Source organism: Dipodomys ordii, unplaced genomic scaffold (genome assembly GCF_000151885.1).
Source record: "Dipodomys ordii isolate 6190 unplaced genomic scaffold, Dord_2.0 Scaffold19, whole genome shotgun sequence".
Taxonomy (NCBI): Eukaryota; Metazoa; Chordata; class Mammalia; order Rodentia; family Heteromyidae; genus Dipodomys; species Dipodomys ordii.
Genome location: NW_012267235.1, coordinates 4,850,870 through 4,866,392, shown reverse-complemented (window position 1 = coordinate 4,866,392; position 15,523 = coordinate 4,850,870).

The following is a 15,523-nucleotide window of genomic DNA, read 5'->3' as shown; positions in this document are numbered from 1 at the left end:
AGCTGGAACTGGGGGTATGTGGGCTATGTTTGCTTGTGGCTGTGTGTGTGTGTGTGTGTGTGTGTGTGTGTGTGTGTGTGTGTAGATGAGGTGTCCCTGTGGGGGTGGAAAGATTGTTCAGAGGCTACCAGCAGCAGTGTCTGGGTGAGGGGATGTGCGTGAGTCTCCGGATCGGGTCTGGTCCAGCTGGTAATGTTGTCTTGTGTGTATTTGGAAGACAGGTGCCCCCACTTGTGTGTGTAGGGGAGGGTGGTGATGTGTGTCACTGTCTGTGCCCGTTTTGGAGTTGCCAGTTGTTCCTGTGTGTGGGGGTGTCTGTATCTCAGGGCTGTGGCAGTGTATGATGCTGTTGCCGGCTGTATCTGTGTCAGCGTTGTGCAGCTGCATGTATTGGTGTTGGTGTGTGTTTGTTAGCACCTGGGAGTCTGGCCATCCATCATAACCCTTTCGTCTGCCCAGGGTCCTCAGGAGCTGCTGGGGGTGATTCCCCAATGGTCCGCTACGATCCTTTATCTTCTGCTTCTCTAGCTGCCGTAGCTCAGTCGCTTGCTGGGAGGCCGGCTGGTCCTAAGGAGGTCTGGGTCGATGGGCTGCTTGCCTCATAGTCCCTGCCTTTGCTGGTCTTAGTGGGGGGACCGCAGGGGTCCCTTACAGTCCCTGAGCCCCGAGATGACACGGTGGGCACGGAGGAAGGCTGAGCCTTAGAAGGAGGGGGGCGGGGGGAACAGAGGAGAGCCAGCCCTCCCTTCCCCCTCCCCTCCCGCCCACCAATAGGAAGTCTGCTGCCGGTTTCCATGGTGATGGCGCTGGACTGGTGGGTTGGACCGGCTGGTAGGGTCGGGACAGAGGGAAAGCAGGTTCCTTGGGGGATGCCAGCTTAGTGCACCCCAGAAAGCCTCCTCACCCCTGTCCCCACACGCCCTCACACCTCTCAGGGTACAGAGGCAAGCGGGGCTGGAGACAGCCTTCCCTTCCTAGGGGAGGGAGAAGCTGGGGAGGGTATGGCAGAGCTAGGGAAAGAGAAGGAAAGACTAGTAAAGCTGGGATTTGAAATGAAACAAAGAGAAATAAAGAGGATGAAAATAGAAATATAGAAGTAAGAAGACAAAAGTAGAAGTTGAGAAAATTGCTTCAGCTTCCTGCTGGCAGACTGTATTTTAAGGGTATGCTGGTTGTCTCATGGTCAGTGATGACCACGTGACCTGTGGGCTGGATTTGGCCCTGATTGTCAGTAAGTTCATTTTCTGTCTAGCCAGACTGGAACACCTGCTTCTTGGAACAAGGATAGAACCCCCTCACTCAGGTCTCAGATTGTATGTGAACCTAGATGGAGCACCTCTTCCTTTTGGGCCTGGATTCAGCTGACAGGCCAGTGTCTGCAAAGGTCAGGGGCCCTCGTGTGGTACCCCTGTGGAATAGCAGTAATAGCATTAAACCACAGCACGCCTGACTGGACTCCACCCTGGCTAGAGCTGACGTCTATACTTCCCTAAATTACAACGCCGACATGTGCCAGTTTAAGCCAGGTACATATGCATGCCATTGTGTGCATGTCTATGTGTAGTTTGCATTTGTAGCATGCAGATATGGAAGGCATCTATTTTTGTGCATACATGTTGGGCACTGTACGTGTATACTGTTGTCTAGCAATTGGGAATATACATCTTGTGTATGTGAAGTTATTAAGTTTATAAACTATACCAGCAGCTACTCAGGAGCTGAGATGTGATCATGGGGCCTGAACTCTGACTGGGAACTGTCCCTCAGCTCTTCAACTTAAGGCTAGCTCTTTAGCACTTGAGCTACACTTCCACTTCTGGCTTTTTCTGCTTATGTGTTGAGGAATCGAACCCAGGGCCTCATGCATGCAAGGCCAGCACTCTACCACTGAGCCACCTTCCCAGCCACAGAGAATTGAGGTTGAATCCAGGCAGTAAAGTTTGAGACTCTTACCTCCAATTAATCACAGAAAAAGATGGAAGTGGTATTGTGGGTCAAATGGTAGAGCACCAGCCTTGAGCAAAAAGAGCTCAGGCACAGCTCTGGGGCCCTGAGTTCAAACCCCAGGCCTGGTTGTTTTTTGTCAGTGCCTGTGACTGCCCTGGGCACTTTTGCTCAGTGCTACTTCCAGTTTTCTGGTTAATTGGTGGTCTCTGGGACTCTCCTACCTGGGCTGGCTTTGAACTGCGAACCTCAGACATCAGCCTCCTGAATAGTTAGGATTACAGGCAGGAGTCACCTGCAAGGACCCAGCTCTAAGTATGTGGTTGTACTAAGGTGCTCCATAAGTCAGGTTATGAATATAATGCTTCTTGGTCAATGTCACCCCTTCCTTTGTATTCCCCTATTTCCCCCCTCCCACCCCTACCTTCAAGTTTAAATTTTAAAAAATATTTTGGACCCAAGATTAGCCGTATCCACAGATGTGCATATTATGTTGTAAAGTGTCAGTGTGTTAGTGTCAGTATGCATCACTGTACATGTTATGTACGACTGAATTGTGTGAGCATATTATCCATGTGCCATTGTGTGGTTTGCCAGCCATATGCCAATGTTACTTCATGCTCACTTAATGCATGTTGCTGGAACACACGGGGGCCTGTGGAAATGCACATGTGCTTTGTACCTGTGCCCTTGTCTATCTATGTACAAGATACTGTGCACACTCAATGCTTTGTGGTTCTTCCCAGTGCTGAGACAGTATTACCAAGGACCCCTACCATTTTCTTTTTGTCGGTTGTGGGGCCTGGGCGCTGTCCCTCAGCTCTTCAGCTCAAGGCTAGTGCTCTACTACTTGAGCCATAGCACCACTTCCAGCTTTTTCTGCTTATATGGTGCTGAGAAATCGAACCCAGGGCCTCATGCATGCAAGACAAGCGCTCTACCACTGAGCCACCTTCATAGCTCTGCCTACCATTTTCTTAGATTAAAATCTTCAGTTTGGCTTAGAGAGAATGGGTGGTGGATAGGTTTGAAGCCCCTCACACCCCTCTTGAAGGCCAAGAGGTCCTTGCCTAGCAGCTCAGATCCCCTGAATCCTGAAACCACCCTCCTATAAGGCCACTCCTTTTTCTTCCTTGGGTGAATGAGGAACATTTCCTCTCACCGCATGTGTCCACAACACCCATCCATGTGCCTGCTGCTCCCATTCAACCCTCAACCCCAGCAACAGAGTCTCAGACAAGAGCATTGGAAGCCATTCTTTATTAGCATTAGGACCCCAAGTACCTCCACCCACTCCCATCTACCCGCCCTCTCCCTCTGCCTGTCCCATCCCCCAGCCACTGCCCGACTCTCCCCACAACCTACTGGGCTTCAGGGAAGGAAAGCCAGTTTCCCCCACGTGTCAAGGACCCCAGAGGGGCAGCGCTGTGGGGGAGCTGTGGAGACCTTGCAGGATGGGAGATGCGCTCACCTGTCTCACAGGTCCTGAGGCGCAAGATGGTGGCGAGTAGCAGCGGCGTGGCGTTGTCTCCGAAGCCCACAGTACACTCATCCATAAAGTAGGAAACACTACACCCTCCAGTGCTGTTAGTAGTGCTTTCTACTTTATGGGTGACTGCACTGTCTGTCTGTCCATGGGTCATCTTCAGGCAACCGGCTCCTCCTTCTGACACCTGCTTTTAAGAGCCCTGCTACCCCATCCCTCCCTTATGCATCCAAAGACCCCCTTTTCCATCTAGCCCATGACTCCCAGAGGGCCCGCCCAAGGCCTAGCGGGCTGGGCCATGACTCAGCATGGCGCCAGACAGGCCTCCTCTATACCTCCCTCCCCCCACTTCCTCTTTGAGTCCCCCTTCCCTTCCCTTTAGAGGGCCACCCAACCTCCACTCTCAGGGAGGGGGAGCACTCAGGTAAGGACCATAGCTACTCCAGAAGCCTCACCCCATCTTCACTTGAATCCCCCAGGCTAGCCCCTCCAGGACACACTATCTACTGGAGGCATGGGGCAGCCTCCTCGCCTCCCAGGCCTGAATCACCAGCCTTTCCCACCCATCCAAGGCTGACTCCCCAACCCGAGCCCCCAGATTCCCGCCAGCTCAAGGTCCTGCTCCCTCTGTGCTGGCTATACTGTAGGCAAGAGCCCGAGGGAATCTCAAACAGAAATGGTGGCCATGTTAGAGATGTCATCCAGTGCCCACACTCTACCATCTACCCTACACTCCAGCCCTCCTCATTCAGGGCCTTAAATAGGTCTTTTCTTATCTGGAGATCAGAAACCTTGTGGCCTTTTATTCCTCTCTTTCCCTCTAGTAGGGTAGAATTTTGTTGTTGTTCCAGTTCTGAGGCTTGAACTCAGGGCCTCGGGCACTATCTTTGAGCTTTTTCTCTTTTCTTTTTGCTCAAGGCTACTGCTCTGTAACTTGAGACACAGCTCCATTTCTAGCTTTTGGGTAGTTACTTGGAGATAAGTATCTCACAGACTTCCCCGACTTCCCGACCGGACTGGTTTTGAACCACAATCCTCAGATCTTAGCCTTCTAAGTAGCCAGGATTACAGGTGTGAGCCACCAGCGTCCAGTTTACTAGAGTAGAATTTTGAGGCATTCCCCCTACCACACACACACACACATTTAGTCCGGTAGGTCAATGGGTCATTTTACTTCAGCCTCAAGCTTTGTTAGGAAATCCTGGTTCCCAAGCTCCTAATCTTCTGCCTTAAACATCTCCACCCAACACCTAGAACCCGAAGGCCCATAGTGAAGGTTCAGGCCCTTACCTGATGCTGTAGAGCTGCAGGGAGCAAACCCTGTGTTCCAGGATCCAAAGTGGGGTTCCCTTCTGGACGGGCAGGGCTTATAACCCTGAGGTCACGTGGGCCAGATCTCAGGGCGCCCAACGGTCTTGGAGCCCGCCCCCACAACGGGGAGATTAGCCACCCCTCCTTTCCCTGGGGGGGGGGGCGAGGGCGGGGAAGACAGACTGACAGGAAACCAGCCCTTGGTCTAGGTATTGGCGGGAGGGGGCTGAATAGATCAGCTCATGTGCCTGGGGCAGGTGGCTTCCGACCAAAAGCTGGCTCTTCTTGTGTAGTGTCAGCTCAGTGGGAAGGTTCAAGACTCCAGGACTCTGGATCTTGGGAGTGACTCTAAGAAACTAGGGCTTGGGAGGTGGGGACTTTGGTAAATACCCTACACAAAAAGTCTTGAATTCCAGCATAATAGAAAAGATAGCCTGAGCTCCACCCTCGTTGATCTCAGCCCAGGAATCTCTCTGTCCACCTTTCTGGAGGCGGTAAAGGTCTCTGACTGAACACTACAACTCTCTCCTTCCACTCAGTTGTCTTCCACACCCCTAGAGCCACCCCTTCCCGAACTGCAGTCTGCTGTGATGGCCCCTCAACGGGGTATGGAGTCCCACTCAAGCTAGTTGGGCCCCTTGGTACTAGACTAGGTGGTCATACTTTTTCCCTTAGAGCTGCAGGGGGACGGGAGGGTAGGACAGAGAAGTGGTAAGGAGCAGGGTCCTCAGGGAGGACATAGATGCCATGTGGGCAGGAAAGAAAGGGTATAGTGGAGGGAAGAGAAAGAGACTCAGCCACCGGATGTGGGTACAGGGTCCTCCCACCTGCATGTCACCCCTACTCCCCCCCCCTTTCCCCTTGGGGAAGGCAGGAAGCTGCCCAGCCCAGGACGCCTGGCTGGGGGAGGGGAGCAGAGTATGGAACTAGAGTATGCGCTGGGCCACATGTTTTCCTCCTGGACTCTCTTAAACAGCCTGCTTGGTTTGAATATGGAAAGGAATGGGCTTGAGGGGGCAATTGCAGAGGGAGGAATGCGTGAGACCCACCTTTCTTGAAGGCCATCACATTCTTCATGGGTCCTCCATCCAGGCATAAACCCATAAGGTCTTCAGGCCCTAAATAGGATGGACATGGATGAGGGGAGGCAGGGAAAGGGAACCTGACCCCGCCCCCATCTTCCCCTGCAGGACAGAAGATTGGTCAATCCTGAAAATCATACTTAGTCTCCTGAAATGGGACAGAGAAAGTGGAGGAACAGCCCCTTCACCCTTAGGATCTGCAGATACAGTTGGGCAGCTTTTCAGCTGGCTGGAAATGGGATCATTGCTCCTTTAAGAGACCACCATCCTGCCTAGAGCCTGGGTGGAGGGGAAGTGGCTGCCCAGAGAGATAAGAGGATAACAATATCAAAGTTGAGCAGTAACCTGGGTTCCTGGATCTCCTATCCTTCTTAGGCCACCCATAGCTATCACTTCAAATGCAACCTGCCCTAGGAAAGGTCAACCAGAGAATGGGAGCCAGGGGGCCTGGCTTTTGGACCCTTCTGTGCCCCCTCAGCATATGACAAGTCAGCCCTGGGTGTTCCAAGGATCACTCTCCAATCCTGTCCTAAAGTGGGGTAAGGGGCGGCGGGCTCTGGTTCCTAATGCCTGCTCGCACTTGACAAGTGTTTGGGTTCGATGCTCAAAGACATAACTGATTTCTTTGTTGTGAGGAGAGTCTCCCCAGGCTCTGGGTGCTTTCCTTAATACCCATTTGGAGGCTGGAGCTAAAGGGTGGAACTGACAAGGAGTACAGGGTCTTAGCAGCCTGGACTTCTCCAGCTCTACTATAAGAGACAACCGAAAAGATGATGTTGCTGAGTCCTGTGAACTAAAAATCCCCCAATTTTGGGGTCTGGGGTCTAAAAACCTGGTTTCATTACCCCACCCAAACCAAGAAACAGAACAGAACCAGAGACATAATCAAAGACAAAGGAAGGGCAGGGCACTCTTTGACAAGAACACGAAGATAATAGGTGTTGTGGGGGGGGTTGTGGGGGGGGGGAGTGATGTGTGATGTGTAGAACGGGATGTAAGCTTGTGGGTGCTTAAAATGCTGCACAGGAAGTCCTGTCTTTGGCTGTTGAGAACCTAATGTGCAGCCTGTGTGAGTGACCAGCAGGTGTGAGGAAAGTGCAGAGAGTGTATGTCACACACACTCTCTCTCTCTCTCTCTCTCTCTCACACACACACACACACAGAGTCTAAAAAGCACACAGGACCACAGTCAAGGCAGCAACTCAGGCCAACAGCTGCACCTTGAGAAAACTCTCTGCATATTCCTGGACACACCTACCTAATCCTAAAACACACAAGCACCCTCTCTTGAGACTCTTGGTTTAGGAAGATGACTAGAATGAGTCCTTCTGAAACACACATGGCTCTGTGAGAAAGGCCTAACTCTCATTCCTATGCCCAAAGCTGTCAGTTGCCTGAGTCCCACCATATGAGACACCCACCCCATGACAGCAGCCAGGGACTGAAAGAAGGGGTCTGGATGTCCTCCCTCGGTAGAGGAGAGAGTAGATCGGGTTGATACTTCAAACTCCACCCTCTCAGCAGTATGTCCAGGTGCAGACAGGCATTTACTAGGCAATTTCCACTCAGGTGGCTGTAAAATGTCTTCCAAGGTCTTTTCTGGTTTCTGAAATTGTTTTTTTCAGGGATCAGATTCCTACTGGAAGGAGGGTTAGAAGAAACAGGACAGAAAGAGTCCTTTTCCAGTTGAAAGGGGTGAGAGCAGGTTTAAACTTGGGAGCCTGGAGGGTTCCAGGCTCTTACTTCTGTATTCCCATTTCCATCATACTGACCTTATAGAGGGCTGTCTTTGTTTATTGGGCTTATTTCTATTTATTATTATATTAATTTATTTAGTGTCACCACTGGGGCTTGAACTTAGAGTTTGAGTGCTATCCCTTAGCTTTTTCAAGGCTGGCACTCTCCCAGTGGAGCTACAGCTCCATTTCCAGCTCTTGGCTGGTACATGGGAGGTAAGAATCTCATGGACTTTCCTGCTCCGGCTGACTTTGAACCATGATCCTCAAACTCAGCATCCTGAATGGTTAGGATTATAGGTATGAACCATCAATGCCCAGCTTGTCTATATGTGTGCCAACCTGAGGTTAGAGACAGGTAAAAGTGAGCCTATGGTGGTCCCAGGGTAAGAGGCAATATGGGGGCATTTTGCGTGTGAGTGCATGAGCAGTTTGTGCGCAAAGCAGGAGCATAGTGTCAGGTCCAATAGGGATATTTGGCTTCTACTTCTAGTAAACACTGAGTGTGAGTGTGTGTACACATATATGCGTGAACATTTATGTATGCGTGTGTGTGTGTGTGTATGTGTGCGTGCGTGCGCGCTACAACAGTAGAACAGACACATACCTCCACTCACCTTCTCACAACATTATAGCAACAAATGCAAGGTCGTTGTACTATTCTGGTAGCTGACAGGTCCCAGGGGGCTGGCAGGTGGCTGCCAGTGGCAACCCCAGAATCACAAGGGACTCATCAGAGAAGGCTTCCTGGAGGAAGTGAGTACAGGTAGAAGAGAGTGTAGAAGGAGAAACTAACTGGACAAGGAGGGAAAAAGAGAGAGAAAATGGTCTTCTGAAGGCTGAAGCCTATAAGGAGAGCTAGCCTGGAGGGCAAAAGAAATAGAAGAAAACCGACTTCCCCTCCAGCTGCAAGCAGAGATGGCAGCCCAGATAACCTGCCTTAAGAACAGACAACAGGAGAGAAGCCACAGAACGAATCTAACCACTCAAACAGGAAGCTGAGAAGTCTGAGAGGCCCACCCTTCAGGGAGTTAGGGTTGGGGCAGGCCTGCCACAAAGGAAGGACACTGAGTCCCTAAAATGTTCAAATGGGGCTAGAATGAATTCAAGTTTATAGTCGCCAATGATGGGGGTCAGCCTGGATCAAGGGAAGAAGATGCCTGGAGGCCCTAAGATAGTCATAGCCCCGGCAGAGGTCATCTCAACATGGAGGAAGAGCCCATCTCACCCCCAGCAAGCACAGGGAGTGTTGAGAAGCCTCACAGAGGCCTGTCGGCAGCAGGTTATTTCCCTCAGCCCCTGCCTGCTCTGCCCAGAAGCCCTCCAGGCTTAATTTCATGCTCTAAGACTCTACTCTGACAAGAGGCAGCTTCTGTGCACAAAGGCTCACACTGGGAGACCACTTTGCTGTGGGGCAGGGTTCTGGCAGGCCTCTCTGAGGGTCATAAGAATGAAAAACATTTAAGCCGGAAAGTCAGGCAGCAACTGGCTCTTGTTCTTAGGGAGAAAACTGAGCTACAAGCCTAGAGAGAAGCAGAGGCAAGTTAAGGCCAACTTCAGGGTTCTTTCCATAGCAGATGGATGGACTGGGTAGAAAGGGGGTGTGGGTGGGAAGAAGGACACACTGACTATGGGAGTGACTGTAACACCAGAAGCATTATCCTGTGGGATCTTCTAGGTACACGTGAAGGGAATGAAAGCTCCCCATATACAAGGGTGCTGGTTTAACCTGCCTAGCTGCATATTGCTCCAATCTTAACTGCTTCAAGTCACTCAGGGGTAAAAGGGAATATAAATGGCTTATTTGTCCAGAACCTACTGTGATCTCTCCCCAGCCCAAGTCCTTACCCCAAGCATCAGGACCATCGGGAGGATGAAACTGAGAAATGAAACACTTGAGGTCGAATCCCTATCTTATTATGTACAATGATATCTTTGAGCAGGTCACTAAAAATCTGTCCTGCAGTCCCCTTCCAACCAAAGTGTTATGGATGGATGAGGGACTCTCTCCACTTCCCAGTTTCCACACAAATCACAGGTCCTTCAGATCCCCATGTGAAAAGCATTCCAAGCTATCTCACAAAAAGGAGAGTCTTGGAAGGTAAGGGTTTTAACAGGATTTATTTTATTTTTGTCTGTCGTGGGTCCTGAACTTTCAGCCTGGGCACTGTCCCTGAGCTCATCAGCTCAAGGCTAGCACTCAACCACTTGAGCCATAGCGCCACTTCAGGTATTCTGGTGGTTAATTGGAGAGAAGAGTCTCACAGACTTTCCTGCCTGGGCTGACTTTGAACCGTGATCCTCAGATCTCAGCTTCCTGAGTAGCTAAAATTACAGGTGTAAGCCACCAGCACCAAACAAGAATTTATTTTAGTATGATAGGTTAAAAGAGAAAGCGAAAAAGAAAAACATTTTCCTGCTCCCTATGCAGGAAATGGGAGTTAAAGATCCAAAATGGCAGCTGTTACCGGCAACCTTTATTCCTTCAGACCTCCTGGCAACTTGTAACTTTTGAGCAATGGTTCCGGGTAGTCAAAATAGGTGTTGCTTAATATTTTAAAATATGGAGGTGTCTTTGGTCCTACCCCCAAAACATAAGGTCAAGAGGTGAGCTTTAAGGATCCCTTTCCTCATATCAGCTTCTCGTCCTGAGATCTCTACCCATTCGGTGCCATGTTTTTGCCATTTCAAAGGAGAGAGCAGTTTTAGATAATGAGCCAGCCCTGACTTAGGTAAGTCTCCAATGCCTGGCAACTTGGCATTTAAATGTAGGGAAGCCTACATATTAGTTGTTTCCTGGTTCCAAATTCTGAGTCTGGCCTATTTCATATTTGCTAAAAATTGTATAACTTCCCCGTTTCCCCACCTATCTCTCCAGCCACACAAGGACCTGTATATGATCTAGAATGTCCCCAAGGGCAGTGGGGTTCAGAGACCTCAAAGAGAAGAGGAAGTAGCCCTGTTGGTGTTCTATAACCTTCTCAGCCATTTGGCAGCTGTGGATCTTCCTCGCTGGCCTGAAGAACAGACAAGGCGGGTGGCTAGGGAGGGGGCTCTTTAGCCGAATTCTCTTATCTAGAAAAAGAGGCAAAAGGTTATCTATTGCCTTCAACGAGCCTCGGGATCCCTAGAGGGTTCGTCAGGCTTAGCTGGAAAAGCAAGTGAGTGGTGGGAAGGGACTGATCTGTGCCGAAGCCAGTGTGGTCTTGGAGTTTCCCTAGGAGGGTCCACAGGCAGCACCCGGTGGTGTGAAAACCTAATTCTGTCTGAGCCAGTGAGGTAAATGGTAATATCCCTATTTCAGAAATGAGGAACCGGAAGCATAGCGAGATTGTTTCACCTTCCTGAAAAATCAGCCAACTGCCTGCCCCCCCACCACAAGGAAGCTCAATTCAAAGTACCCTTGCCCCCCACCCCCCCACACAAAGGAACTTCTTTTGTGGGGTTCTGTCTCCTTTCACAAACCTAGTGAGGAATTGAGGGTGGGAAAGGGGAGATGGAAATAGCACTGAGAGGGATGAAGGCCAACTTCCCTGCCCCAGGCTTGTGAGTGAGGGCAGCAGAGGGGTCTCAACGGGTAACTAAATGTTCCGCAGAATCTCTCCCATGGCCAGTGGCCACCCAGCCCCATCCTTCAGAGCTTCTAGAAGCAGTGAAATGGGGGAGGGCTGCCAACCGAAGCTGGGAGGCCCAGGCAGGAGCAGAGGCAGCTCACAGCACTGGAGCCGTTAAAAGTGACTCAACCAGAAAGTGCGTTTGAAGCGACGCCCGCTGGGCCCCAAAGCCAAACCTCAAAAAGACGAAGTGAGAGAGAGACACAGGCCTGTGGGGGCTGGGCAGGGGGTGGAGGCCCAGCCCAGGAGCCTGCCTGGCCAAATAAGGGCAAATGCTCTCCAGTGGACCAATAAGGTCCAAGTGGCAACGTCATGGGGTTTGTGGCTCCTGGAGGGGGAGGTGAGAGGCCTGGGAACAAATGATGGTGGGAAATGCAAGCCAGGGGGCCCAGGGGACCTGAAGATGGTGAGCCTAGCTAGGGTGATTTCTAGGCCTTCACCTTCAAAGAGAACTTAGTGCTGAGATCAGTTTACCTGCACCTCCAGGTGTCCCACCCACGGGCCAGGGCTCAAGGAAACCAAAGATTCCCCCACCACCACCACACCTACCCCTGCCCCTGTATGGACACTCCATCCATGTCTGCCATGGAAGAACTCAAGCCCTGTAGTACAAGAGGGAAAAGGAGATGGTCTGTAACACCACTGCAGCCACACCTGCCCCAGCACTCAGTCTTCTCATCTGTGAAAGGGGAATAATAATGGCCAACAGGATGTCACAGGATCAAATGCAAAGTGAAAGTAGCCCATTTTGACTTTGGAAATTGCAATGCTGTTTTTTTTTTTTTTTATTACTGTATAAGCACAAGCTCACGAGATGCTTCCTATTCATCTTCTTGACTCCAGTCGAGTCCTTGAAAGTTCTCTTTGCCCGGATACCATGTGATCCACTGCTGGCCCCCAGGATCTACAACAGGGTAGAGAGAGGCTGCGGCAGCCAGAGGATCCTTGGAATCTAAGCTTATTCCCTCCTGCCGCAGAAACAGAATAGGGTGATATTGCCCAGCTCCATGGCCTCTGTTTTCCAGCAGAGGCCTGGCTTTGTGGACGATGCCCCACCTCTCAACTAGTGATACCGCCCTCCATCTCCCTGCTTCTCTGGGGTGTAGGGTTGAGGAAGTGAGTCTACCCAGCTGCGTAGAGAAAGTGCTGCTGCTGGACCGAGTGGGTGTCAGCTGGCTTGTTCCAAGGCTTTTGATCACTCCCCTTGCTGCAGGGGTCCTCAGTCCCTGCTAGGACCACTGGGCCAGGAGGAAGCTGCTCAGTGGCTGGCTCCCCTTCCTCTCAGAGGACTCTTTCTCCCAAGTGTGGATTTGCACCCTCCACACACACTCTGCCTTCTGCTATTCAGGCCCCCAGAAAAGAGATGACAGTTAAACCCCCCACTTTGGGGTCCATTAGAGTGTGCACTTTCTTCCAGGTACTTTTCCAGGATGGGAAGGTGGCAGGTGCGGGGTTTGGGGAAGGAGGAGTGGCTTTTGGAGAAGAGCTGGGAGCTCCGACTCTGCTATCTGAAGCTGCTCCTTACTTTCCCTCAAGCTCCCTGTGTAGTACAAAGATCCAGCTTTCAGAAAGGAGGTATATAAGAGGGAAAAACAAAGAAAAGTCTAGAAATGGGCCTATCAACTTCCTGGCTCTGTGTGTGTGTGTGTGTACACGTGCGCCCCAGGCCTCAGGCTTAAACTCAAGACCAAGGCACTATCTCTGACCTTTTTTGCTCAAGGCTAGTGTTCTGTCCTTTGAGCCACAGCTCCATGTCTGGCCTTGTGGTGATTAATTGGAGGTAAGTCACACACTCTTTCCTGCCCAGGCTACCTTTGAACTGTGATCCTCAGATCTCAGCCTCCTGAGTAGCTAGGATTACAGGCCTGAGGCATCTGCTGCCTGGCTTCCTGACCTTTTCCAAGTGGAGGCCTCCATTTGCCCTGCATGGACCTCGGAGGAAAGCTACTGTTGAAAAGGAAGAATACTAAAACCAAGGGAAGATAATTTCCATCTTAAGATCCCAGAGGAGGCTGGACACTGGTAGCTCATGCCTATAATCTAGCTACTCAGAAGGCTGAGATCTGAGGATCAAGGTTCAAAGATAGCTCAAGCAGGAAAGTCTCAGAGATTCACGTCCAATTAACCACCAGAAAACTGGAAGTAGAGCTGTGGTTCAAAGTGATAGAGTGCTAGCCTTGAGCAAAAAAGCTCAGGGACAGCATCCAAGTCCTGAGTTCAAGCCCCATGACTGAAAAAAAAAAAAGATCTCAGAGGAACACTGGGAAGGTGGCTCAGTGGTAGAGCGCTTGCCTTGCAATGCATGAGGCCCTGGGTTCGATTCCTCAGCACCACATAAGCAAAAAGAAAAAAGCCGGAAGTGGCACTGTAGCTCAAGTGGTAGAGCGCTCGCCTTGAGCTGAAGAGCTGAGGGACAGCGCCCAGGCCCAGCGTTCAGGCCCCACGACTGGACCCAAAAAAAAAAGAAAAGAAAAAGCCGGAAGTGGGGCTGAGGCTCAAGTGGTAGAGCACTGGTCTACAGCTGAAGAGCTGGGGGACAGCGCCCAGGCCCAGAGTTCAGGCTCCACAACTGACAAAAATAAAAATAAAAAAGATCCCAGAGGATCTGTCGTCTTGGTGCCAACAGCATAGGGAAGTTTTTGTTTGTTTTTTTGTCGGTCTTTGGGCTTGAACTCTGGGCCTGGGCGCTGTCCCTCAGCTCTTCAGCTCAAGGCGAGCGCTCTACTACTTGAGCTACAGCGCCACTTCCGGTTTTCTGGTGGTTTATTGGAGATAGGAGTCTCACGGTCTCTCCTGCCCGGGCTGGCTTTGAACTGCGATCCTCAGATCTCAGCCTCCTGAGTAGCTAGTGAGCAACCAGTGCCCAGCTGCATAGGGAAGTTTTATCTGTATTCAGCTCTTGTTTCCAAGGATCTTCATGCAGAGAATGGTAGTATCTATAGGAAAAAGCACTAACTCAGGTAGTGTAGAATATAGAAAGTGTGAGTGATCAATCTCTTAAGGTCTGGCTGATGCTGTTTCAGAGACATCTTCATAAACTAGTGAGGGAGTTAGGGTAAGCCATGACTTCCCCAGCCCTGATATTCTGTGATCTGCCCTCATGCTATAGCCTCAGTGCTCCAGACCTGACCCTCACATAGCTGAAGGACCCTCTCTAAACCCAGCAGGCAGCCATATGTTTTCTCCAGTCTAAGCCTTATGATCATCTGATCACAAATAAAGCAGTCTATATCTTTTGGCTCAAAGGAGACTAAAAGAGAGATAGTCACAGATGAGGAACAGAAGTGATGGCAGATAGGCTCTGAATCCAAGAAGAAGAAAAATAATCAGTCCTGGAAACATTTTACCATGATACAAAAATGGAGGTTTAAGCCAGGTGCCAATGGTTCATGCCTGTAATCCTAGCGACTCAGGAGGCTGAGATCTGAGGATCATAGTTTGAAGCCAGCCTGGGCAGGAAAGTCCGTGAAACTCATATCTGCAATGAATCACCAGAAAATCTGTGCTCTGGTTCAAAGTGGTACAGTGCTAGCCTTGGGTGAAAAAATTCAGGGACAGTTCAAGCCTCAAGACCAAAAAAAAAAAAAAAAAGGTTTATAGCAAATGTTGAACCATGTAGAGCCTAAGTCACAGTTAGAACTTTATACCCAAATAGTAAAGGAGTAGTTATACCACTCAGGAGGCTGAGATCTGAGGATTGTAGTTCAAAGCCAGCCCCAGCAGGAAAGTCCGTGAGACTCCTCTCCAGTTAACCACCAGAAAAATGGAAGTGGCTCTGTGGCTCAAGTGGTAGACCGCTTGCCTTGAGCTGAAGAGCTCAGGGACAGTGCCAGGCCAAGAGTTCAAGCCCCATGACCAACAAAAAAAAAAGAAAAAGAAAAAAAGTAACAAGAGGCTGAGAATGTGGCTTAGTGGTAGAATACTCGTCTAGCATGCATAAAGCCCTGGATTCCATTCCTTAGTACTACACAGAGAGACAAAGCCAGACATGGTGCTGTGGCTCAAGTGGTAGAGTGCTAGCCTTGAGCAAAAGCAGCTCAGGGATACTGCCTAGGCCCTGAGTTCAAGCCCCAGGACTGGCAAAAAGAAAAGAAAAAGTAACAAGGCTGGGACTATACCTCAGTGGTAGAGCATTTACTTAACATGCATGAGGTCCTGTATTCAACCTCCCAGCAACACACACACACACACACACACACACACACAACATAATCTTACAAAAAATGAGAACAGAAAGATTAAACTACAAAGTCATGGGGCTGGGAAGGTGGCTCAGTGGTAGAGTGCTTGCCTTGCATGCATGAGGCCCTGGGTTTGATTCCTCAGCACCACATAAGCAAAAAGAAAAAA